The sequence below is a fragment of the Sciurus vulgaris genome (genome assembly GCF_902686455.1).
Source record: "Sciurus vulgaris genome assembly, chromosome: 1".
NCBI lineage: Eukaryota > Metazoa > Chordata > Mammalia > Rodentia > Sciuridae > Sciurus > Sciurus vulgaris.
In genome coordinates, this window is record NC_136461.1 from 30,863,603 (window position 1) to 30,888,026 (window position 24,424).

The 24,424-nt window shown below is 38.0% G+C and overlaps 1 protein-coding gene across 20 annotated transcripts in view; it reads right to left on the bottom strand.

The window, feature by feature from the left end:
• SCMH1 (Scm polycomb group protein homolog 1) overlaps positions 1 to 24,424 on the bottom strand; it is a 348,969-nt gene that overhangs the window by 183,735 nt on the left and 140,810 nt on the right. For 11 of the 20 annotated variants that reach the window (XM_079113214.1, XM_079113201.1, XM_079113207.1 and 8 more), the window contains 4 exons: positions 10,414 to 10,490; positions 8,240 to 8,451; positions 8,070 to 8,122; positions 7,848 to 7,928 (listed from right to left, as the gene is read on the bottom strand). The exons of 3 other annotated variants lie outside the window; for them this stretch is intronic. The gene's annotated coding sequence lies outside the window, so the exon portion shown is untranslated. The remainder of the gene's footprint in view (positions 1 to 7,847; positions 7,929 to 8,069; positions 8,123 to 8,239; positions 8,452 to 10,413; positions 10,491 to 24,424) is intronic. 6 more of the 20 variants (XM_079113199.1, XM_079113216.1, XM_079113217.1 and 3 more) reach the window with 4 other exon arrangements.

Sequence of the window (24,424 nt, forward strand, 5' to 3'; positions counted from 1 at the left end):
TGCTCTAGTTTCCATATGAGAGAAATCATCTGACCCTTGCTTTTCTGAGACTGGCTTATTTCATTAAGCACGATGTTCTCCATTTCCATCCATTTACCAGAAAATGCCACATTTCATTCTTTTTTATCACTGAGTAAAACTCCATTGTGTACATATACTACATTGAGAAAATGGCTTTAAAAGTACATAATGCAGATAACAAGTATTGTTAGGGGGAAATGTGGTTTATTACCATTCTCACAGGGAAAACTCAGATCCTGAATAGTACAATATACTTAACAAAAGGGACTGTGCAAACTCCTGTTACTAGTTAACCCCTGAGAACTCAAGTACTCACAATCTGAGTAACAATGCTACATAATTCTGTTAGAATTACTTCTGTTTTGCTTCTTCTTCCTTTGACCTCCTTTTACTGTTGACTAGGACCTTTACAAATTATGGTAATTCAATCTTCTTAGATGAAGTGAAAGTACCTGTATTTATTTTAAAAAACCAGAAATGATACTAAGAAGTTACAATAAAAAGAGTAATCTGAATTCTCAAAATAAGATATTCAGGTCTGGGGAGATAGCTCAGTTGGTAAAGTGCTTACCTTACAAGCACAGAGCCCTGGGTTTGATCCCCAGCACCGCAAAAAAAAAAAAAAAAAGATATTCAGAGCCCTCAAATATTAAGAGAGTAGTTTCTGTATGACCTTGGAAAATATATTCTCCTTGGTTTTTGAGAAAAAAAACACAAGCGCATAGACTACTAATATCTAAAGCAGGTGCTGTGCCACAATGGCAAAAATGCTCTATATCCGTGTTGTCTAATGGGCTATTCAGCACTTGAAATGTGGCTGGTGGAGTGTCCTAAGGAGTTATATTTTTTATTAAATTTAAATTTAAGTAGACACACATGACTAGTGGCAACTGTATTGAACAATACAGATTAGAGAATGTAAAGATTTTGGTATTTCTAGAAATTCTTGAAAGGTAATATCTGGTAGAAATATAAACAATGCTATGGAAGCATTCTTTCAAAATGCAACAAAGCAATTGCAACTAGCCATCCCTTGAAGCATGGAAAAGTAGAAAGAATTCTTTATATATTATGAGATTAAGAAAAATGTAGGGATTGGGTTTGTGCCTCAGTGGTGGAGCATCTGCCTAGCACATGTGAGGCACTGGGTTTGATCCTCAGCACCACATAAAAATAGATTTTAAAAATATGGTTTTATGTCCATCTACAACTAAAAAATATTTTAAAAATAAAAAATATTTTATTGCTTATATACTGTTATGATTCGGATGTGAGGTGTCCCCAAAAGCTCCTATATTAATGCAGGAGTATTCAAAGGTAAAATGATTAGATTTTGAGAGCTGTAATTACATCAGCCCATCCTAGTTTTGGATGGACAAACTAGGTGGTAACTGTTGGCAGGTAGGGTGTGGCTGGAGGAGGTATGTCACTGGGGGTGTGCTGAAGGGTTCATATTCTCTGTGGCCCCTTCCCCTCTGTACTTCCTGACTGCCATCATCAGAGCAGTTTCCCTCCACTGCATTCCTCTCTGCTGATGTTCTGCTTTACCTTGGGCCCAGAGCAATGCAGTTGGTTGACTACAGACTAAATCTCTGAAACTATGAGCCAAAATAAACTTTCCCTCTCTAAGTTGTTCTTGTCAGGTATTTTTGTCATGGCAATGAAAAGCTGACTAACATATTAATAATTATCATTAACATCATACAGTTATAATTTTTAAGCATTGATCATGTGCCTGAGAGTAGGATAAGTATTTCAATGATACCATCTTGTTGAATTTTCACCAAGTAGCACAGTATTATTATTACTTTTTGCTAATGACGAAACGACACCCAGAAAGTTTGAGTAATTTTTGAAAAGGTTACAGTCAGTAAAAAAGTTAGGATTTGGGTTGGGGTTGTAGCTCAGTGATGAAGCACTTGCCTAGCATGTGTGAGGCACTGGGTTTGATCCTCAGCATCACATAAAAATAAATAAAAAAAATAAAGGTATTGTGTCCATCTACAACTAATATAGATATAGATATATAGATAAATATAGATAGATATAGATATAGATATATATAATTATATTAAAAAATAAGTTAGGGGCTGGGGTTGTGGCTTAGTGGTGAGCACTTGCCTAGCAGGTGTGAGGCACTGGGTTCAATTCTCAGCACCGCATATAAATGAATGAATTTTTTTTTTTTTTAAAAAGGTTCTATCAACAACTAAAAAAAAAAGTTAGGATTTGAACCCAGACGATTCTTTCACTCTGTCTCCCATCCCTGTGCCTCCCCCAATCCCACACTAAAAATAAAACAAAACAAACAACAAAGAAAAACCCCACTCACACAAAGAAACCCTATAAATGCTTCCAGTATAAAATAGCTCAGTTTGGGAGAGCATACATGTGAATGTGGATAGTCTACTCACTACAGTAAAAATGAAAGTGTTAATGCTTATTAGCTTGTTCTGGACATTGAATAAGATTAGGCATAGTGGGATTTAAAGAGGTAAAGCTAGATTAAATGTACGTACCATGTGTTAAATATTCATAGAGTTTAGAAATTTAAAAAAACAAATATTCAAGCTTGTTTGCACATACAAATGGGGTAGAGGAAAGAAAGCATAGAAGGGAACAGAGAAAGAGGGCTTTCTCCCGGAAATTAAACTGAATAACAGAAAAAAAAAAAAAAAAGAGATTCATCAAATAACCTCTGAAGACTCACTAATAAAGAACTATTTCAGTGGCAAACCACAGTCCTGTGTCAATATGTACAGAGTTCAAAATGGAAGAGCTGCAAACAGAACATGTGCTCACTCTGGTCACAGAGGACAGGCTACAGGGAGGCAGGGGACAGGACTACTTAGGAATGCAGCACTGATCAGCTACTCTCTTATTAGCAAGTATTCCTAGTAACTCCCAGCTGATTCTCTGCCTCCAAATATCCTTCATTTACTTTTACTTCATTTGGAGATAGGTGTGATGAGATGCAATATTCCTCTGGGACGATCTGCCAGAAAGTGGGTGGGTGGGTGGGGCTAACTAGGCAATCCCTTTCTCTAAGACAGCAATAAATCCTGTCTCTTCCATGTAGCAGATGTGAACAAAGATGAAGCAGATCTCCCCTTGGCATTTTCCCTGCCCCCATTTGCTTTGTAGTAATTATACATCTCTGTGTATACACACAGAAGGAAGAATCACAGAGAAAATCAATATTTCCTTTAACAAGCAAGGGAGGTAGCAATGAATGGCTAATGAAAATACAGAAAGGCCCAAACTCCCTTTGTTCTAAGCAGTCCTAAGGAGATTGTAACCATGTATAATGTTTACCCTTTCCAGAGATTTTATGTAGGAGTGATCCAGGGCACTTCTTAGAATGCTTCTGGCTCAGGTTTCTTGAACAGAGAAGTAATTCAGTGGTTCCAGTGGTGCTATATCATACTTTTAGATAGACATACATAGATCTGATATCAGGCAATAAGTAAGGTTACATCATCCTCATCATTATAGTTAGTACTGGGGGAGGGGGTGTTGTTATTGTTTTGGTTTTTTTTTTCTTTTCTTTTCTTCTTTTGAGAGTGAGTCTTTCTATGTTGTCCAGGCTGGCTTCCAACTCAGTCTTCCTGTCCCAGCCTCCCAAGTAGCTGGTATTACAAGGGCATGCCACTATGCCACCAGATAGCTAGTATTTGTAATAAAAGACATAACAATTCTGAATGTTGTACTCTCTGCCAGTCAGAATATATCAGTGGTAGAGTTTTATGTACATATGTACTCCCTATACTCTGAGTGAGATACAGGCACACAATCTAATTTAAATGAAAGCAATAAGGAGATTGAGGGTTTAAAAAACAAAGGAGATTTAACCAGGAGATGACTCAGGAAACATAACTGTTTGCGAATATCTGGAAGACTCTCATGTAAAGGAGTGATGAAATTTGCTCCACTTGTCAAATATCACTCCAAGGGAGAAACCTAGGATTAGTGGGTGGAAGTTACAGGTAGGTAGCGCCACTGAATTTTATTAGAACTTTCTGGTAGTCAAAGGTATCCAAAAGTGGAATAACCTCTCTGTGAAGGAAAAGTAAGAACGCACGATCATTGAGGGCCTTGAACCAAAGGTAAGATACGTTCTCTGTGAAGATATTAAATCATTAGGAAGAAGAGCAAGGCTTAACTGGACAATATTTGAAGTGAAATTCCAAATCTGAGTTCTGGTTTGTTCATTATTACAAACAACACTGTGCAACTTCAGTTTTTTCAGCATGAACTTAAAATTTTTTGACTTCATGATGGTGTGAAAGGTACCCATGCAACCACTTTGTTTTTCAGTTTCAGTACAGTATTCAATAAATTATATGAGATATTCAACACTTTATTATAAAATAGGCTTTATGTTAGATGATTCTGTCCAACTGTTTATTAATGTAAGTGTTCTGAGTACATTTAAAGTAGGCTAGGTTAAGCTATGATGTTCAGTAGGCTAGGTGTATTTAAATGTATTTTTGACTTACAATGTTTCCAACTTATAATTGGTTTATTGTATGTAACCCTATCATAAATTGAGAAGCATCACTGTGTATGTATATACATATATGTAACACCAACTTTCTATCTGAAGAGTTATAGAAGTATGATATGGGGGCAGAACAAATAGCAACAGCAACAGCACAAGTGGCAGCTTGCAGTGGAAGCATGTTTTCTGCTTCTTCATCTATAACTTAGCAGCACTATGGTAGGCACTTTACATTCCTTATCTCTTCATTCCCTTTTAAATTCTATCATGTTGTGAGTCTATGGGGCAGTAGTAGCAGGGCTCAGCTCAATTATTTCCTCCATACCTACCACACAAAACTTGGCGGGTAGTCTTTTTTGAAATAATAAATGATATGTGCCTGCTTTATTTACAGTTCTGAAAAGCAAGTATAAATGGGGTTTTAAATAAAAAACAGCATGTTTTGAGGATACTAAGATGATTAATAAGTTAAAAGAAATCTATAAAAATAATTCAATGTTTACTGGAAAGTAATCTGTTCTATGAAGTGACATTTTATATACTGGATTTTCTCTTACACCACTTTGTCCCCTACTTAAGGTAACCAGGTCAACATCACACTGGAGTCCTTTCTTTCATACCTGGTAATCAGTCTGTTGGTATAAACTGCCCCCCCCCCAAAAGGTTTGTAAATAATACTAAAAGTTTGTTGAAATTTAATTACAGTTAAGGTATTTAGTTTAATGCCTCCTTCTCCCAGTCTCTGATCACACCAACTTTAGCCAATGCTTGAATTTTCTAAATCCCTAAAAAGTTTCTGTGCTTACACTTCCTGCTTCAATGGAAATCTCCTATCTCCCCAGAAAATTCCTTCCATTTCTGGTAGTGGATCTTGGCCTTAGGGGAGTGATTCTCAATTCTTTATCAATAACCCTAATACATAGGATAACCCAGCACATTTCCATCAATAACAGTAACTTTACATACAATCAGACTTTTAACAAAGGTTCTTTCTAGAGAGTGAGATAGTGATGGAAGGCAACTTTCCCTTTTTACTTAATATACTTCCGATGGCAACATTTTAATAGTGCGTATGTATTACTTTAACATACATACAACATGCATACATTTTTAAAAGCAGCCCAAGGGGTGAATGTTTACCACAGTAGTCATGTGAAGTTGAACAGAAATCAGTCCCCAAGGGGGACAAAACAGGATGAAAGGGAATGATGTGTGTTATGATTTGACATCTTCGCTAACTGTAATATACACAGGGTATATGTGTGTATGTTGTGGGGATTGTGGTCGCTGAATGCCCTCTAATCTCCTTGAAAGTCATAGCTAATCTCTGAGTTGGGTATGCCAGTTCTTCAGGTATTTTAAGACAATTTTTAAGTGTGAAAGAAAAGTTAACTGCTTTCTGGTCTTGTCAATACTACAGTCAATGACTGACTATAACATGTCTCAATGTGTAATGTATCTGTTTTCTTTTCCTCCCATTCTGCCTAATCCATAGTATATTCTTCTAATTAGACATCCTGCTTCCCAGTATTATTCTTCTATGGTCTATTTTCACTTTATCATGTTTGGAAACACACTTCCTAATTACTTGGACTAAGTACTCTAAGCTTATGAGTATTTTTTACCAAATATATCCAGATGTTTACTCCTTTATTATGAAGATTCTGCAGTGAGACTGCCTAGGTTTGGATTTGGTTGTCACTTATTAGTGTATAATCTTGGCTAAGTAACTTAATTCCTCATGTCTTAGTTTCCTTAACCACAAAATAAAGACAATAATAGCAAAGACTTCACATAACTATTGACTAGTTTTCATTGCATGACGAAGAGCACTCATGCTTTACTAATTCATGTCCCTCTTCTTTTCATACCTGTTCAAAACCCATCTCTTACAGCAATATTGGCACTTTTTTTTTCTGTAAAATGCTAGAGAGTAAATATTTTCAGTTTTATGAGTTATATGGTCTCTGTTGCAACTACTAACTCTACAACTATAGCATGAAAGCAGTCACACATAGATAATTAATGAATGTGGCTATGTTCCAACAAGAGTTAATTAACTAAAACAGGTAGCACGTAGGATTTGGTCTTTGGGAAATAGTTTGCCAAGCTCTGACCTGCAGAAATCCATCTCTAAATAATTTATCTGGCTCTAATCATTTCAGCTATATTTCAAGTATGAACTATATTGTTTTTCACATATTTATAAACTTCTAGGTATTTTTATGTGGTTAGTCTGCCACTTAATAGTGTACAGATCTTTAAAAAAAAAGAGCTATAGCTGCTATTTTATTCATTAAGCAAATGTATTTAAGGCTAATTGTATTATGTGATGTTAAGAATACAAAGACAAGTCTCGCTCATGCTCACAAAGAATTCACAGATCATCAGTAGAAGAGATAGCAATTCAAATACACAATCATAACATGATTTTTTCTATAAGAGATTTGCTGTACAAAGTGTTCTGGGAAGCAGGATGAAATGATCAACTTTAACTAAGAAGTTGGGAAAAGCCTCACAAAAGAGATGAAGTTGAATTACAATTGTGAGAAGAAAGATGACTGACATTTTACCAAGAGAATATAGTACAAAGGTACTAAGGAGTGGAAATTGACAATGTGTTTGGACAACAACTAGTCATGGATTATAGAGACAGAAAGCCATATGGTAGGCTACAGAGCCAAGTGACAAGAATTGAATACAATGAAGCTAGAAAAGAAGGCAAAGGGCAACTCTTGAAGAACTTTGTTTGCCATTCTAAGACAATGTTATATTATATATGGAGGACTATAGTATCATCCCTAAGATCACATGTTAAGCTTTCAATGTTAAGATTCGATTCACTAATGATATTTTACATTCATAAAGGCATTTTCCCACAGATTTATATATACATCTTTTCTAATTTCATACAGATTGCCTACTTATATGTATACAAAATTCTAATACTGATTAAGAACTTGTGATGTATGAGAATAGAAAGATTTATAGGCAGAACAACCTGGGACTAAGCCTTGCATTTAAGATTTGTAAGATTTGAAAAAGTCTCTTAACTCATCATTATTTCCATAAAATAGGATTAAAAACAGTACTTATTTCAGATTACTGTGAAGACTATAGGAGAAAATTGTATGGAGAATAGTTCACAAGATATAAAGAGCTGTATAAATGATACACAGGATTTGTTAAAACTGTAAGATAATTTGGGAAGGAAGGATGAGTTTTTAAAAATCATTCTCATTGTTTTTTTGTGATACATACATTCAAACACAGCCTAATAGAAGATAACTTTCTGTTTCTGTCATGTGTACATATAGGTTCTGACCTTTTCAAGGATCTGTTTTTTGCATATTACCATCAGCTACACCAAATGAGAAATCATTCTTCCTTAGCATGATGAAGAAATCTAGAAGTAAAAGATAGAAAAATACCAACGTGAACTACTATAGCTCAAAGGAGACATGCAGTGAAAGTAAGTCTTTATCAGAGGAAGTCATCAGACTGGAAGTCATCAGAATGAGCTTCCCAAAGGCAATAATGTGGTTACCTTTCTAGTTTCCAGGATTCTTCCCTCAGCTTAGTTGGTTCCAAATCCTGATTCTGTTAAAAATAGAATCGACCCTTGAGGACAGATCTATAGTTAATTAAACAATGATGAATAAACTAAAATGCTAACTCATTAATTTCTGTGAAAAATGTAAATGCCACATGACCTACAATATTCAATGGAGCATGAGCAGGGCTATTTAACTTCAAAGGTACATCTACACAAAAATCCAAATGAGAACCAGAAAAGTTCTTGGTCAGTATGGAGCAAGAGTAAGGAGGTTTGTTTGTGTAACTCAGAGGTTGGCAAACCTTTCCAAAAAATGTCAGATAGTAAATTTTTCCAGGTTGGTGATCTCTGTTGCAACTCTTGAACTCTTCTGCTGTAGTATGAAAGTAGAAACAGTACAGAAATCAATCAGCATGGTTGTATTCCAACAAAAATTTAATATAAAAACAGGAAAATGCCCTTACAAATACTGATGCAAAAATACTCAATGAAATACTAGCAAACTAAATTCAGCAGCATAGTAAGAGGATTATTATATACAAGTATCAAGAAGGATTTATTTCCAGAATGCAAAAATGGTTTAGCCAATCTTGTATACCACATAAACATATGGAGGTTAAAAAAAAAAAAACCACAATAATTACATGATAATCTTAATTGATACAGATAAAGCATTTGACAAAATGTAACCTATACTCATAATAAAAGCACTCAATAAATTAAGAATTTGTCAACATAATAGAGGCCACAGATGAAAAAATCCACAGTGAACAGTATACTCAATAGTGGGACTAAAAGCCTTTTCCCTAACAATAGCACCAAGAGAAAGATGGTCACTTTAACTACTTTTATTAAGCATAGTGCAATCATTTCTCAATATCCATGAGGGACTGGTTTTAAGATTCCTGATGGATATCAAAATCAATGGCTACTCAAGTTCCTTATATAAAATGATACAGAATTTGCATATAATCTATGTATATTCTCCCATGTATTTTAATTCATCTTTAAATTGCTTATAATACCTAATAAAATGTAAATGATATGTAAATAGTTATTATACTGTATTGTTCAGGGAATAGGGACAAGAAAAAAAAATTGGCACCGTTTGACCCAGCTATCCCACTTCTCAGTTTATACCCAAAGGACTTAAAATCAGCATATTACAGTCATGCAGCCACATCAATATTTATAGCAGCTCAATTCACAACAGCTAAACTATGGAACTAACCTAGGTGCCCTTCAACAGATGACTGGATAAAAAAAAGTGATACACACACACACACACACACACACACACACACACTGGAATATTACTCAGCCTTATAGAAGAATGAAATTACGGCATTTGTCAGTAAATGGATGGAGCTGGAGAATATCATGCTAAGCAAAATAAGCCAATCCCCAAAAACCAAAAGTCAAATGTTTTCTCTGATATGCAGATGCTAATTCACAATGGGTGGGGAGGTGCTAGGGAAGAATAGAGTTACTTTAGATTAGGTAGAGGGGAGTGAAGAGAGGGGAGGGGGTAGGGAGGTAGGAAGGATAGTAAAATGAATCAGATATTATTACCCCATATACATATATAACTATATGACTTGGTTATCATGTATAACCAGAAGAATGAGAAATTACATTCCATTATATATGATGTATCAAAGTGCACTCTACTGTCATGTATAACTAATTAAATAAAAACAAAATTTTAAAAATACATATATTCAATCTATTACTGGTTGAATGGGCAAATATGGAACTGCTAGCCAGAGACATTAGGCAAACAAAAAAAAAAAGACAACCAGATTTGAAAGGAAGAAGTAAAGTGATTTGCAGAGGATACAATCTCACATATAGAAAACTCTAATGACTCCACCAAAAAAAGCTGTTAGAACTAATAAATGAATTCAGTAAAATTGTAGGACACAAAATTCAATGTACAAAAATCATTCGATTTCTATATACTAGTGATGGGCAATCTGAAAATGCAAGTAAGAAAATAATTCCATTTAAAATATTATAAAACAAACTGAGACTGAGTTCAGTGGTAGGTGCTTGCCTAGCATGTTTGAGGCACTGGGTCCGAGTCTCAGTACCACATTTAAATCAATAAATAAAATAAAGGTCCATCAACAACTAAAAACATTTTTTAAAATATTATAAGACATAATCAAATATATAGAAATAAATTTAACTAAGGAGGGAAAAGAGTTGTAAAAGTAAAAGCATTGCTAAAAGAAATTAAAGACATAAAAAACCAGAAAGACAACCTGTGTACGTAGATTAGAAGACTAAGCTAATGTTAAGATTACAATACTGCTAGTGTAGTGATACATACCTGAAATCCCAGTGACTTGGGATTTTCAGGCAAGAGGATCTCAAGTTTGAGGCCAATCTCAGCAGTTTAGCAAGATCCTGTCTCAAATAGAAAATAAAAATGAAAAAAGAACTGGGGATTATAGTTCAGTGGCCAAGCCCTGAATTAAATTCCCAGTACTGGGCAATACTAAAAAAAAAAAAAGAAAAAAAAAGATTACAACACTACCCTGGAAATCTACAAAGTCAATGCAATCCCTATGAAAATTCCAGTAACCTTTTTTTTTAAACACAGATAGAAAAAACAATTTTAAAACTCAAACAGAATCTTGAAAAATAGGAACAGAGTTTGAAAACTCATACTTTCTGATTCTAAAACATACTACAAAGCTACAGTCATTAAAATAGGATAGTACTGGCATAAGAACATCTATCTTTCTATCTATCTATCTATCTATCTATCTATATACAGAGAGAGAGAAAGAGAGAGAGAGAGAGAGAGAGAGAGAGAGAGAGAGAGAAAGAGACAGAGACACAGAGAGAGAGAGGGAGAGAAATGGAATAAAACAGGGAAGCCAGAAATAAACCTTCATATGTATAGTCATTGGTTGTTGTCAAAGATGCCAAAACCATTTAATGGGAAAAGGATACTTTTCAACAAATGATGCTGGAAAAAGTGGATATCCACATGCAAAAGAATTAAACTGAACTCTTATGCCATACCAAAACCTGAACTCAAAATTCATTAAAGATCTTAAATATAAGTTAAACTATAACTCTTAGGAGAAAACTGGGAAAATTCTTTCACAGGGGATCTGTTAGTATACTAAAGTGCAGTAGACAACAAAAGAGAAAAATCTAAACTATACTTCATCAAAATTTTTATAAAAATTTGGGCTTCAAAGAACACTATGAGGAGTAAAAAGACAATCTAAAGAATGGGAGAAAATATTTGCAAATTATATATCAAATAATTATATACCAAATTAATATCCAGAATACAACAAGAATACCTGTAGTTCAATGACAACCAAAAAGAAACTCCAAATAGCTCAACTTAAAAATGGGCAAGGGCCCCCCCGCTGGAGCAGTGAACTCGGACAACTGGGAGCGCCGTAAAGGAGGCCGCTCGGCACAGCACTGGGACTCGGAGCAACCACTGGGGCTCCGGCAGCTGCCCAGGGGAGGAGTGGCGAGGAGACCTGTATGGACTCAGAACACCAGGGCCTGCCCTGAGGAGGAGGAGGAGGAACGTGGCCGCTTGCATTCGGAGTGACTGCACCAGAGCTACAGGCGGTTGCCAGAGGAGAAGCTGCGGGGCGAGCTGTTTGGACTTAGGACGACTGCTTCTGAACCCCGGGGCCTGCCCTGAGGACGAGGAGGAGGAAGAGGAGCGTGGCCACTTGGATTCAGAGTGACTACACCAGAGCTGCAGGCGGTTGCCAGAGGAGGGGCTGCGTGGCGAGCTGTTTGGACTCAGACCACTTCTGAACACCGGGGCCTGCCCGGAGGAGTAGGAGGAGGAGGAGGAGGAGCGCCGCAGGTCATTTGGACTCGCAGTGACTGCATTAGCGCTCCAGGTGGCTGCTCAGAGGAGAAGGCGAGTGGTGAGTTGTTTGGACTTAAAGTGACAGCTCCTGAACACAGGGGGGCTGCCTGGAGGAGAAGCGTGGTGGGTCTCTTGGTCTTGAGTTGCCGCACCAGAGCTCCGGGCGGTTGCCCAGAGGACCCGTGCAGCGGGTCACGTGGATTCAGAGCCACTCAGAGCGACCGCTCCTGAACACCCGGGGGGTTATCTGGAGAAGGAGGAGGAACGGGGAGGGTCACTTCGACTCGGAGTGATTGATTGCCCAGGGCTACAGGTGGTTGGTGGGAGGTGGAGGCACGCAGTGAGTTTCTTGGACTCCTAGTGACCGCACCGGAATACTGGGCGGCTGTCTGGAGGAAGAGGCGTGTGGCAGGTCTCTGGGACTCAGAGCGATTGTTCGGGGCCCCAGGTGGCTGCTCAGAGGAGGGGCCGCATAGCCAGGCGATTAGGTGCAGAGCAGGGTCCCAGGATCTAGGAGGCTTCTTGTGGAAGAGCCGCACAGAGACAGGCTTAGGGCGGAGCGAAGGTTCCAGGCCTGCGGGCAGATTCTCTGAGGAGGGGCAGCCTAAGGAGATTCATCTGCGAAGGGTGAGGCTCCCAGGCCCAGGAGGTAGGGCCGGGCCCCTGGGAACTTTGCAGAGGAAGGCAGCCCAGCCCAGGCGGTAGCTGTAAATTGAGGGGAACCTCTAGGAGGGAACTGACCAGCGAGACCTCCCCACCGAGTGAGTCTTCCCTGCTGGGTGAGGTTTCCCCACAAGGACGGTAAAACCAGAGACTCAGGCCCAAACAGGCCTTGCCTCAGCCCGCAGCCTAGGTCCCCTTTGGATGACCATTGGTCAACAAGTGGAGGCACCTCTGCCCACTAGCAGGGATTATACCCCACCTGAAGGCCACCACTCCAAGAGAGGCAGCTTCCTTGTGGAGCACCGCATTATCAACTTCCTCCAAGACTTCAGCCTACTGAAAGCTAAGGGGGGATATATACAGAAATCTTCAGGGACATTGTAAGTCAATAGAGGAAATCTGCAATATCTCAGGGGTCCACTGATACCTGAACAATATGAGAAAACAAGGAAAGAAAATGCTGCAAACAAATCTAGATGTTACATCAATAAAACCCAATGACAGCATGGCAGAAGAAATGACAGAAAAGGAGTTCAGAATATACATAATTAAAATGATCAGAGAAGCAAATGATGAGATGAAAGAGCAAATGCAAGTATTGAATGATCGCATCAATCGACAGTTAAAAGAGCAAATACAGGAAGCAAAAGATCATTTCAATAAAGGGTTAGAGATATTGAAAAAAAACCAAACAGAAATCCTTGAAATGAAGGAAACAATAAACCAAATTAAGAACTCCATAGAAAGCATATCCAATAGGATAGAACACCTGGAAGACAGAACCTCAGACATTGAAGACAAAATATTTAACCTTGAAAACAAAGTTGAACAAACAGAGAAGATGGTAAGAAATCATGAACAGAATCTACAAGAACTATGGGATATCACGAAAAGGCCAAATTTAAGAATTATTGGGATTGAGGAAGGCCTAGAGAAACAAGCCAAAGGAATGAACAATTTATTCAATGAAATAATATCAGAAAATTTCCCAAATCTGAAGAATGAAATGGAAAATCAAGTTCAAGAGGCTTATAGGACTCCAAATACACAAAATTACAACAGACCCACACCAAGGCACATTATAATGAAAATACCTAACATACAAAATAAAGACAGAATTTTAAAGGCTGTGAGAGAAAAGAACCAAATTACATTCAGGGGGAAACCAATAAGAATATCAGCAGATTTTTCAATCCAGACCCTAAAAGTTAGAAGGGCCTGGAACAACATTTTTCAAGCCCTGAAAGAAAATGGATGCCAACCAAGAATCTTATACCCAGCAAAACTTACCTTCAAATTTGACGATGAAATAAAATCCTTCCATGATAAACAAAAGCTAAAAGAATTTACAAAAAGAAAGCCAGCATTACAGAACATTCTCAGCAAAATATTCCATGAGGAAGAGATGAAAAACAAAGAAGCAAATCAGCAAAGGGAGGAATTATCCTAAAGGAATGGTCAAATAAAGGAGGAAACAAGATGTGTCAAACAAATAAATAAATAAAATTTAAAAAATGAACCAAATGACCGGGAAACCAAATCATATCTCTATAATAACCCTGAATGTTAATGGCCTGAATTCATCAATCAAAAGACATAGACTGGCAGATTGGATTAAAAAGAAAGATCCAACAATATGCTGCCTGCAAGAGACTCACCTCATAGAAAAAGATACCCATAGACTAAAGGTGAAAGGATGGGGAAAAACATACCATGCACATGGACTCAGCAAAAAAGCTGGAGTATCCATCCTCATTTCTGATAATGTGGACTTCAAGCCAAAGTTATTCAGAAGGGATAAAGAAGGACATTTCATACTGCTTAAGGGAAGCATAAATCAGCAAGATATAACAATCATAAACATCTATGCCCCAAACAGTGGCTCATCCATGTATGTCAAACAAATCCTTCTCAATTTCAGAAACCAAATAGACCATAACACAATAATACTAGGTGATTTTAACACGCCTCTCTCACCACTGGACAGATCTTCCAGACAAAAATTGAACAAAGAAACCATAGATCTCAATAACACTATCAATAATTTAGACTTAACAGACATTTATAGAATATACCATCCAACCAAGAGCGAATACACTTTCTTCTCAGCAGCACATGGATCCTTCTCTAAAATAGACCATATATTATGCCACAAAGCTAATGTTAGCAAATACAAGAAGATAGAGACACTGCCATGTATTCTATCAGATCATAATGGATTGAAGTTAGAAATAAATGAAAGAGTAAAACACAGAAACTATTCCCACATCTGGAGATTAAACAATATGCTATTATATGATGAATGGATAACAGAAGATATTAGGAAGGAAATTAAAAAATTCTTAGAGGTAAATGAGAATAAAGAAACATCATATCAAAATCTCTGGGACACTATGAAAGCAGTACTTAGAGGGAAATTTATTTCATGGAGCGCATTTAATAAAAGAAGTAAAACTCAACAAATAAACGACCTAACACTACAGCTCAAAGCCCTAGAAAAAGAAGAACAGAACAGCACCAAAAGTAGTAGAAGACAGGAAATAGTTAAACTCAGAGCTGAAATCAATGAAATTGAAACAAAAGAAACAATACAAAAAATTGACAAAATAAAGAGTTGGTTCTTCGAAAAAATAAACAAAATTGATAAACCTTTAGCCACACTAACAAAGAGAAGACGAGAGAAAACCCAAATCACTAAAATTCGGAATGAACAAGGAAATATCACAACAGACAGGATTGAAATACAAAACATAATTAGAGGGGGATTCAAGATGGCGGACTAGAGGGTGGCTGCGTTTCGTGTTGCTCCAGGACTCAGGACTCAAGAAGAGGAGATATAGAGAGCCTTGGGACCAACTCAAAGCAGCCGGGCGAGAGTCTCCCACTGGGCAGGCGTCCCGGACGGGGCAGGAGTCCTGGACGGGGCGGTAGCCCCAAAAGCAGGGACCTTTGCAAAGTAGAACGGCCGGCGAGGCGCCCCTCCCCCCCGCCGGAGCAGTGATCGCAGACAGCTGGGAACATTGAAGAGGGGGCTGCCCAGAGGAGAAGGAGAAATACGGGCTCGGCACGTCGCTTGGAATTGGATCAGCTGCGCCAGGGCTCCGGGCGGCTATCCGGAGGAGCAGCGTGGACTCAGGACTCAAGAAAAGGAGATATTGAAAGACTTGGGACCAACTCAAAGCAGCCGGGTGAGTGTTTCCCACTGGGCAGGCATCCCAGACGGGGCGGTAGCCCCCGGACAGGGCGGTAGCCCCGAAAGCAGGGATCTTTGCAAAGTAGAACTGCTGGCGAGGCGCCCCTCCCCCCGCCGGAGCAGTGATCGCAGACAGCTGGGAGCATTGGAGAGGTGGCTGTTCACCACAGCGCTTGGACTCGGCGCAACCCACCCGCGCTCTGGGAGGCTGCCCAAAGGAGAAGGTGCTTGGTGAGCTGTTTGGACTGAACGTGACCACCCCTGAACACAGGGGGCTGCCCAGAGGAGAAGGAGAAATACGGGCTCGGCACGTCGCTTGGAATTGGAGCAGCTGCGCCAGGGCTCTGGGCGGCTATCCAGTGGAACAGCGTGGTGAGTGGTTTGGTCCCAGAGCATCCACTCCTGAACATAGGGGGGTTGTCTGGAGAAGGAGGAGGAGCGCGGCGGGGTGCTTGGGCTCGAAGTGACTGCACCAGGGCTACGGGAGGCAGTCGGGACAAGAAGGTGCACAGTGAGTTCTTGGGACTCGTGACGCACCAGATCTCTGGGTGACTGCCTGGTGGAGAAAGTGGTGCGTGGTGGGTCACTTGGTCTTAGAGCGACCGCACGGAACAACAGGTGGCTGCCGGAGGAAAAGGCGTGTGGCGGGTCACTGGGACTCGGAGCGATTGTAAGGGGCTCCAGGTGGCTGCTCAGAGGAGGGGCCGCATAGCCAGGCGAAAAGTGCAGAGCAGGGTCCTAGACGGCTTCTTGGTGGAAGGGCCCCACAGACAAACTGAGGGGCAGAGCGAAGGCTCCAAGACTGCAGGCAGCTTCTCTGAGGAGAGGCAGCCGAAGGAGATTCATTTGCGAAGGGTGAGGCTTCCAGGCCCAGGAGGTAGGTCCGGGTCCCTGGGAACATTGCAGAAGAAGGCTGCCCAGTGCAGGCGGTAGTTGTGAATTGAACGGAACCTCTGGGAGGAAAACCGACCAGCGAGACCTCCCCACCGGGTGACTCCTCCCTGTTGGGTGAGGTTCTCCCAAAAGGACCGTAAAATCAGAGACACAGGCCCAAACTGGTCTTGCATCAGCCCACAACCTACTTCCCTTCTGGATGACCATTCATCAGCAAGTGAAGGTACCTCTGCCCACTAGCAGGGAATATACCCCACCAGAAGGCCACCACTCCTAGGGAGTCAGCTCCCTTGTGGAGCACTGCATTATCAACTTCCTCCAAGATTTCAGGCTACTGAAGACTAAGAGGGAATATAATAAAAATCTTCAGGGATATTATAAGATAATAGAGGAAATCTGCAATATCACAGCAGTCAACTGATACCTGAACAATATGAGAAAACAAGGAAAGAAAATGCTGCAAACAAATCTAGATGTTACATCAATGAAACCCAACCACAGCATGGCAGAAGAAATGACAGAAAGGGAGTTCAGAATGTACATAATTAAAATGCTCAGGGAAGCAAATGACGAGATGCAAGAGCAAATGCAGGCACTGAATGATCGCACCAATCGACAGTTAAAAGAGCAAATACAGGAAGCAAAAGATCACTTCAATAAAGAGTTAGAGATATTGAAAAAAAACCAAACAGAAATCCTTGAAATGAAGGAAACAATAAACCAAATTAAGAACTCCATAGAAAGCATAACCAATAGAATAGAACACCTGGAAGACAGAACATCAGACATTGAAGATAAAATATTTAACCTTGAAAACAAAGTTGAACAAACAGAGAAGATGGTAAGAAATCATGAACAGAATCTCCAAGAACTATGGGATATCATGAAGAGGCCAAATTTGAGAATTATTGGAATTGAGGAAGGCTTAGAGAAACAGACCAAAGGAATGAACAATCTATTCAATGAAATACTATCAGAAAATTTCCCAAATCTGAAGAATGAAATGGAAGATCAAGTACAAGAGGCTTATAGGACTCCAAATATACAAAATTACAACAAACCCACACCAAGGCACATTATAATGAAAATGCCCAACATACAAAATAAAGACAGAATTTTAAAGGCTGCAAGAGAGAGGAATCAAATTACATTCAGGGGGAAACCAATACGCATATCAGCAGATTTTTCAATCCAGACCCTAAAAGCTAGAAGGGCCTGGAACAACATTTTTCAAGCCCTGAAAGAAAATGGATGCCAACCAAGAATCTTATACCCAGCAAAACTTACCTTCAAATTTGATGATGAAATAAAATCCTTCCATGATAAACAAAAGCTAAAAGAATTTACAAAAAGAAAGCCAGCATTACAGAACATTCTCAGCAAAATATTCCACGAGGAAGAGATGAAAAACAAAGAAACAAATCAGCAATGGGAGGAACCATCCTAAAGGAATTGTCAAATAAAGGAAGAACCAAGTCGTCTCAAAATAAATAAATAAATAAATGAATGAATAAATAAATAAATAAATAAATAAATAAATAAATAAATAAATAAATAAATAAAATGAACCAAATGACCGGGAATACTAATCATATCTCAATAATAACCCTGAATATTAATGGCCTGAACTCATCAATCAAAAGACATAGACTGGCAGATTGGATCAAAAAGAAAGATCCAACAATATGTTGCCTGCAAGAGACTCACCTCGTAGAAAGAGATACACACAGACTAAAGGTGAAAGGATGGGGGAAAGCATATCATGCACATGGAATCAGCAAAAAAGCTGGGGTATCCATCCTCATTTCAGATAAGGTGGACTTCAAGTCAAAACTAGTCAAAAGGGATAAAGAAGGACATTACATACTGCTTAAGGGAACCATAAATCAGCAAGACATAACAATCATAAACATCTATGCCCCAAACAGTGGCTCATCCATGTATGTCAAACAAATCCTTCTCAATTTCAGAAACCAAATAGACCATAACACAATAATACTAGGTGATTTTAACACGCCTCTCTCACCACTGGACAGATCTTCCAAACAAAAATTGAACAAAGAAACCATAGATCTCAATAACACAATCAATAATTTAGACTTAACGGACATTTATAGAATATACCATCCAACCAAGAGCGAATACACTTTCTTCTCAGCAGCACATGGATCCTTCTCTAAAATAGACCATATATTATGCCACAAAGCTAATGTAAGCAAATACAAGAAGATAGAGACACTACCTTGTATTCTATCAGATCATAATGGTTTGAAGTTAGAAATAAATGAAAGAGTAAAAAACAGAAGCTACTCCAACACCTGGAGATTAAACAATATGCTATTACATGATGAATGGATAACAGAAGATATTAGGAAGGAAATTAAAAAATTCCTAGAGGTAAATGAGAACAAAGAAACATCATATCAAAATCTTTGGGACACTATGAAAGCAGTACTTAGAGGAAAATTTATTTCATGGAGCGCATTCAATAAAAGAAGTAAAAATCAACAAATAAACAACCTAACACTTCAGCTCAAAGCCCTAGAAAAAGAAGAACAGACCAACACCAAAAGTAGTAGAAGACAGGAAATAGTTAAACTCAGAGCTGAAATCAACGAAATTGAAACAAAAGAAACTATACAAAAAATTGACAAAATAAATAGTTGGTTCTTTGAAAAAATAAACAAAATTGATAAACCCTTAGCCACTCTAACAAAGAGAAGACAAGAGAAAACCCAAATCACCAAAATTCGGAATGAACAAGGAAATATCACAACAGACACGATTGAAATACAAAACATAATTAGAAGCTATTTTGAAAATCTATATTCTAACCAAATAGAAAATTTCGAAGACATCAACAGGTTTCTAGAGACATACGAATTGCCTAAATTGAACGAGGAGGACATACAAAATTTAAATAGATCAATTTCAAGTAATGAAGTAGAAGAGGTCATCAAAAGCCTACCAACAAAGAAAAGTCCAGGACCAGATGGGTTCTCAGCCGAGTTCAACAAAATCTTTAAAGAAGAGCTCATTCCAATACTTCTCAAAATATTCCATGAAATAGAAGAGGAGGGTACCCTCCCAAACTCATTTTATGAAACCAATATTACCCTGATACCCAAGCCAGACAGAGATAAATCGAGGAAAGAAAATTTCAGACCGATATCCTTAATGAACATTGACGCAAAAATTCTCAATAAAATTTTAGCAAATCGCATACAAAAATATATTAAAAAGATAGTGCACCATGATCAAGTGGGTTTTATCCCAGGGATGCAAGATTGGTTCAACATCCGGAAATCAATAAATGTAATTCACCATATCAATAGACTTAAAGTCAAGAACCACATGATTATTTCAATAGATGCAGAAAAAGCATTTGATAAAATACAACACCCCTTCATGCTCAAAACACTAGAAAAAATAGGGAGAGTGGGAACATTCCTTAACATTGTAAAGGCCATCTATGCTAAGCCCATGGCTAATATCATTCTAAACGGTGAAAAACTGAAAGCATTCCCCCTAAAAACTGGAACAAGGCAGGGATGCCCTCTTTCACCACTCCTATTCAATATCGTTCTTGAGACTCTAGCCAGAGCAATTAGACAGACCAAGGAAATTAAAGGAATACGAATAGGAAAAGAAGAACTCAAACTATCCCTATTTGCGGATGATATGATTATATACTTAGAGGAACGAGGAAATTCCACCAGAAAACTGTTAGAACTCATAAGTGAATTCAGTAAAGTGGCAGGTTACAAGATCAATGCTCATAAATCCAATGCATTTTTATACATAAGTGAGGAATCCTCAGAAAGAGAAATTATGAAAACTACCCCATTCACCATAGCATCAAAAAAAAATAAAATACTTGGGAATCAATCTCACAAAAGAGGTGAAAGACCTCTACAATGAGAACTACAGAACACTAAAGAAAGAAATCGAAGAAAACCTTAGAAGATGGAAAGATCTCCCATGTTCTTGGATAGGCCGAATTAATATTGTCAAAATGGCCATACTACCAAAAGTGCTATACAGATTCAATGCAATCCCAATTAAAATCCCAAGGACGTACCTTACAGAAATAGAGCAAGCAATCATGAAATTCATCTGGAAGAATAAGAAACCCAGAATAGCTAAAGCAATCCTTAGCAGGAAGAGTGAAAAAGGGGGTATTGCAATACCAGATCTTCAACTCTACTACAAAGCAATAGTAACAAAAACGGCATGGTATTGGTACCAAAATAGAAAGGTAGATCAATGGTACAGAATAGAGGACACGGACACAAACCCAAATAAATACAACTTTCTAATACTAGACAAAGGCGCCAAAAATATGCAATGGAGAAAAGATAGCCTCTTCAACAAATGGTGCTGGGAGAATTGGAAATCCATATGCAACAGAATGAAACTAAACCCATTTCTCTCACCCTGCACAAAACTCAACTCAAAATGGATTAAGGACCTTGGAATCAGACCAGAGACTCTGCAGATTATAGAAGAAAAAGTAGGTCCCGATCTTCAACATGTCGGCCTAGGACCAGACTTCCTCAACAGGACTCCCATAGCACAAGAAATAAAAGCAAGAATCAATAACTGGGATAGATTCAAACTAAAAAGCTTTCTCTCAGCAAAGGAAACTATCAGTAATGTGAAGAAAGAGCCTACAGAGTGGGAGAATATCTTTGCCAATCATACTTCAGATAGAGCACTAATCTCCAGAATCTATAAAGAACTCAAAAAACTCTACACCAAGAATACAAATAATCCAATCGACAAATGGGCTAAGGAAATGAACAGACAATTCACAGAAGAAGATGTACAAGCAATCAATAAACATATGAAAAAATGTTCAACATCTCTAGTAATAAGAGAATTGCAAATCAAAACCACCCTAAGATTCCATCTCACCCCAATTAGAATGGCGATTATCAAAAATACAAGCAACAGGTGTTGGCGAGGATGTGGGGAGAAAGGTACACTCATACATTGCTGGTGGGGCTGCAAATTAGTGCAGCCACTCTGGAAAGCAGTGTGGAGATTCCTTAGAAAACTTGGAATGGACCCTCCATTTGACCCAGCTATCCCACTCCTTGGCCTATACCCAAAGGATCTAAAATCAGCATACTACAGAGATACAGCCACATCAATGTTCATAGCTGCTCAATTCACAATAGCCAGACTGTGGAACCAACCTAGATGCCCTTCAATTGATGAGTGGATAAAGAAACTGTGGTATATATATACAATGGAATATTACTCAGCCATAAAGAATGATAAAATTATGGCATTTGCAGCCAAATGGATGAAATTGGAGAATATCATGCTAAGTGAGATAAGCCAATCTCAAAAAGCCAAAGGACGAATGATATCGCTAATAAGTGGAGGATGACACATAATCGGGGGGAGGGAAGGGTTAGTGTTAGGGTTAGAGTTAGGGTTAGGGAGGGGGGCAAGTATGGAAGAAGGAAGTACTGTATAGAGGGTGAAGAAGGGTGGGAGGGGTGGGGGGAAGGGAAAAAATAACAGAATGAATCAAACAACATTACCCTATGTAAATTTATGATGACACAAATGGTATGCCTTTACGCCATGTACAAACAGAGAAACAACATGTATCCCATTTGTTTACAATAAAAAAATAAAAAAATAAAAAAATAAAAAATGGGCAAGGGACCTAAATAGACATTTCTCCAAAGAAGATCTGTCTTCCACAGATGACCGATAATTATGTGAAAAGATGCTCAACAGCATTAACCACTAGAAAAATGGAAATCAAAATCACATGAGATACCACTGCACACCTCCTAGGATGAATGTTATGAAAAACAGATATATGACAAGTATTGACAAGGATGTGGAGAAATTTGCATCCTCATGCACTACTTGTTGCAATGTAAAATGGTACAGCCACCATGGAAAATAGTTTGGAAGTTCTTTAAAAGGTTAAACATAGAATTATATGATCTAGCAACTCAATTTCTAGGTGCATACTCAAAGAAATTAAAATCAGAGGTTCAGATACTTGTATGCCCTGTTTCCAACTGCATGATTCACAATAGCCAATGGGTGGGAAAAAAATGGATGAAGTGTAGCATATACATACAATGAAATATTTATTTAGCCATAAAAAGGAATGAAATTCTGATATATGCTACAACATGGATGGACCTTGAAAATATTATACAAAATGAAGTCAAGGAAAACTATTTTATGATTCTACTTGGGGTACCTAGAATAGGCAAATTCACAGACAAAGAGTAGAATAAAAATTATAGACCTGATGGGAGTTGGGTGGAGGGTTAGTCCTCTTCAATTTCTTTCCTCAATGTTTCATAGTTTTCATTGTAGAGATCTCTCATCTCCTCAATTTGTACTCAGCTTTTTGAGTTTTTTTTTTAAATCCCTGAAATTTAGCTTTTAGAATATGAGATGCCTTCCTCAACTTCCTCAGCCTTTTACCCAGCAATTCACACTTTAATAAAAAATCTACTCTAATTCTGCCTCACTTTTAAGTCCCTGGAGTTCACTGGACTAGGATTAGTGATATACTATCTCAGAGAACAATTTTATATGGTAGTAACAGTTCAGAAAACTCCAAAAATTTATTTCATCAAAACTGAAATATCTAGCCTGTGCAATACCCTTTAAATAGACCAGTGACTCATAATCTTTTTTCCATTCTGATATACCCTAAGAAAACAGAAAACACTCCTATTAGAGCAGGGTCACCAAAGGCACTGATTTTTGGCAGAAGGTAAACATAACTTGATGGGGAGGGAGATTCTACTGGTTGAAGTTGTTTCAGAATCTCCACGGTAATTAGAAAAAGTGCCCCTCTTAGTCCATAGTCTTTCTCATCTCCTTCTCTTGACCCAGGATCAAGAGCAGCATCATTCAACAGAAATATAATTCAAGCCACTTCTGTAATTTCAAAAAAATTTTTTAGTTGTAGATAGACACAATATCTTTATTTATTTTTTTGTGGTGCTGAGGATTGAACCCAGTGCCTCACATGTGCAAGGCAAGCACTCTACCACTAAGTTACAGCCCTAGTCCACTGCCTAGTAATTTTAAGTTTTCTAGTAGTTACATTTTAAAGCTAAAAAAAGAGGTGAAAATAATTTTAATGCATCTTATTTAAACCAATATAATAAAAAATCATATCAGCAAGTAATCATTAAAAAATCATTAATGAAAAAAATATTCTTTCTATAATAAGTCTTCAAAATCTGATATTTATATATATAGTTTACCTCAATTTATATGCTGTTTTCACCAGAAATACTAGATCTGTATTTTGATTTCCTACATTTATAATTTGAAAAAAAAGATTCACATATTCTAGTTGTTCCAAACATACTTAAGAATTTCCCAAAAACTTAACTGAAGATCAGTTTTTAATTTTTCATTTAAATAAAATTAAAATATAGTACTTCCAGTCATACAACCATATGGCTATAGGACAAGTAAGGAAATAAATGATAAAACTAAACATGTCTTAAGTCCTTACCGAGGACAGCTCTAAGCACTAAGTTTTAAGTTTGTTAGTTCTCATAGCTCTTCCATAAAACAAGTACTACTATTATGTTCATTTTAATGAAGAGGAAACCAGGGCAGAAAGTGGTCTTTTAATTTGCTTAAGGCTACACAATTAGAATGGTGGAGCTGAGATATGAAGCAACGGAATTTGGGAAAATTTATTATCTCTGAGGTTTAGGGGTTTCA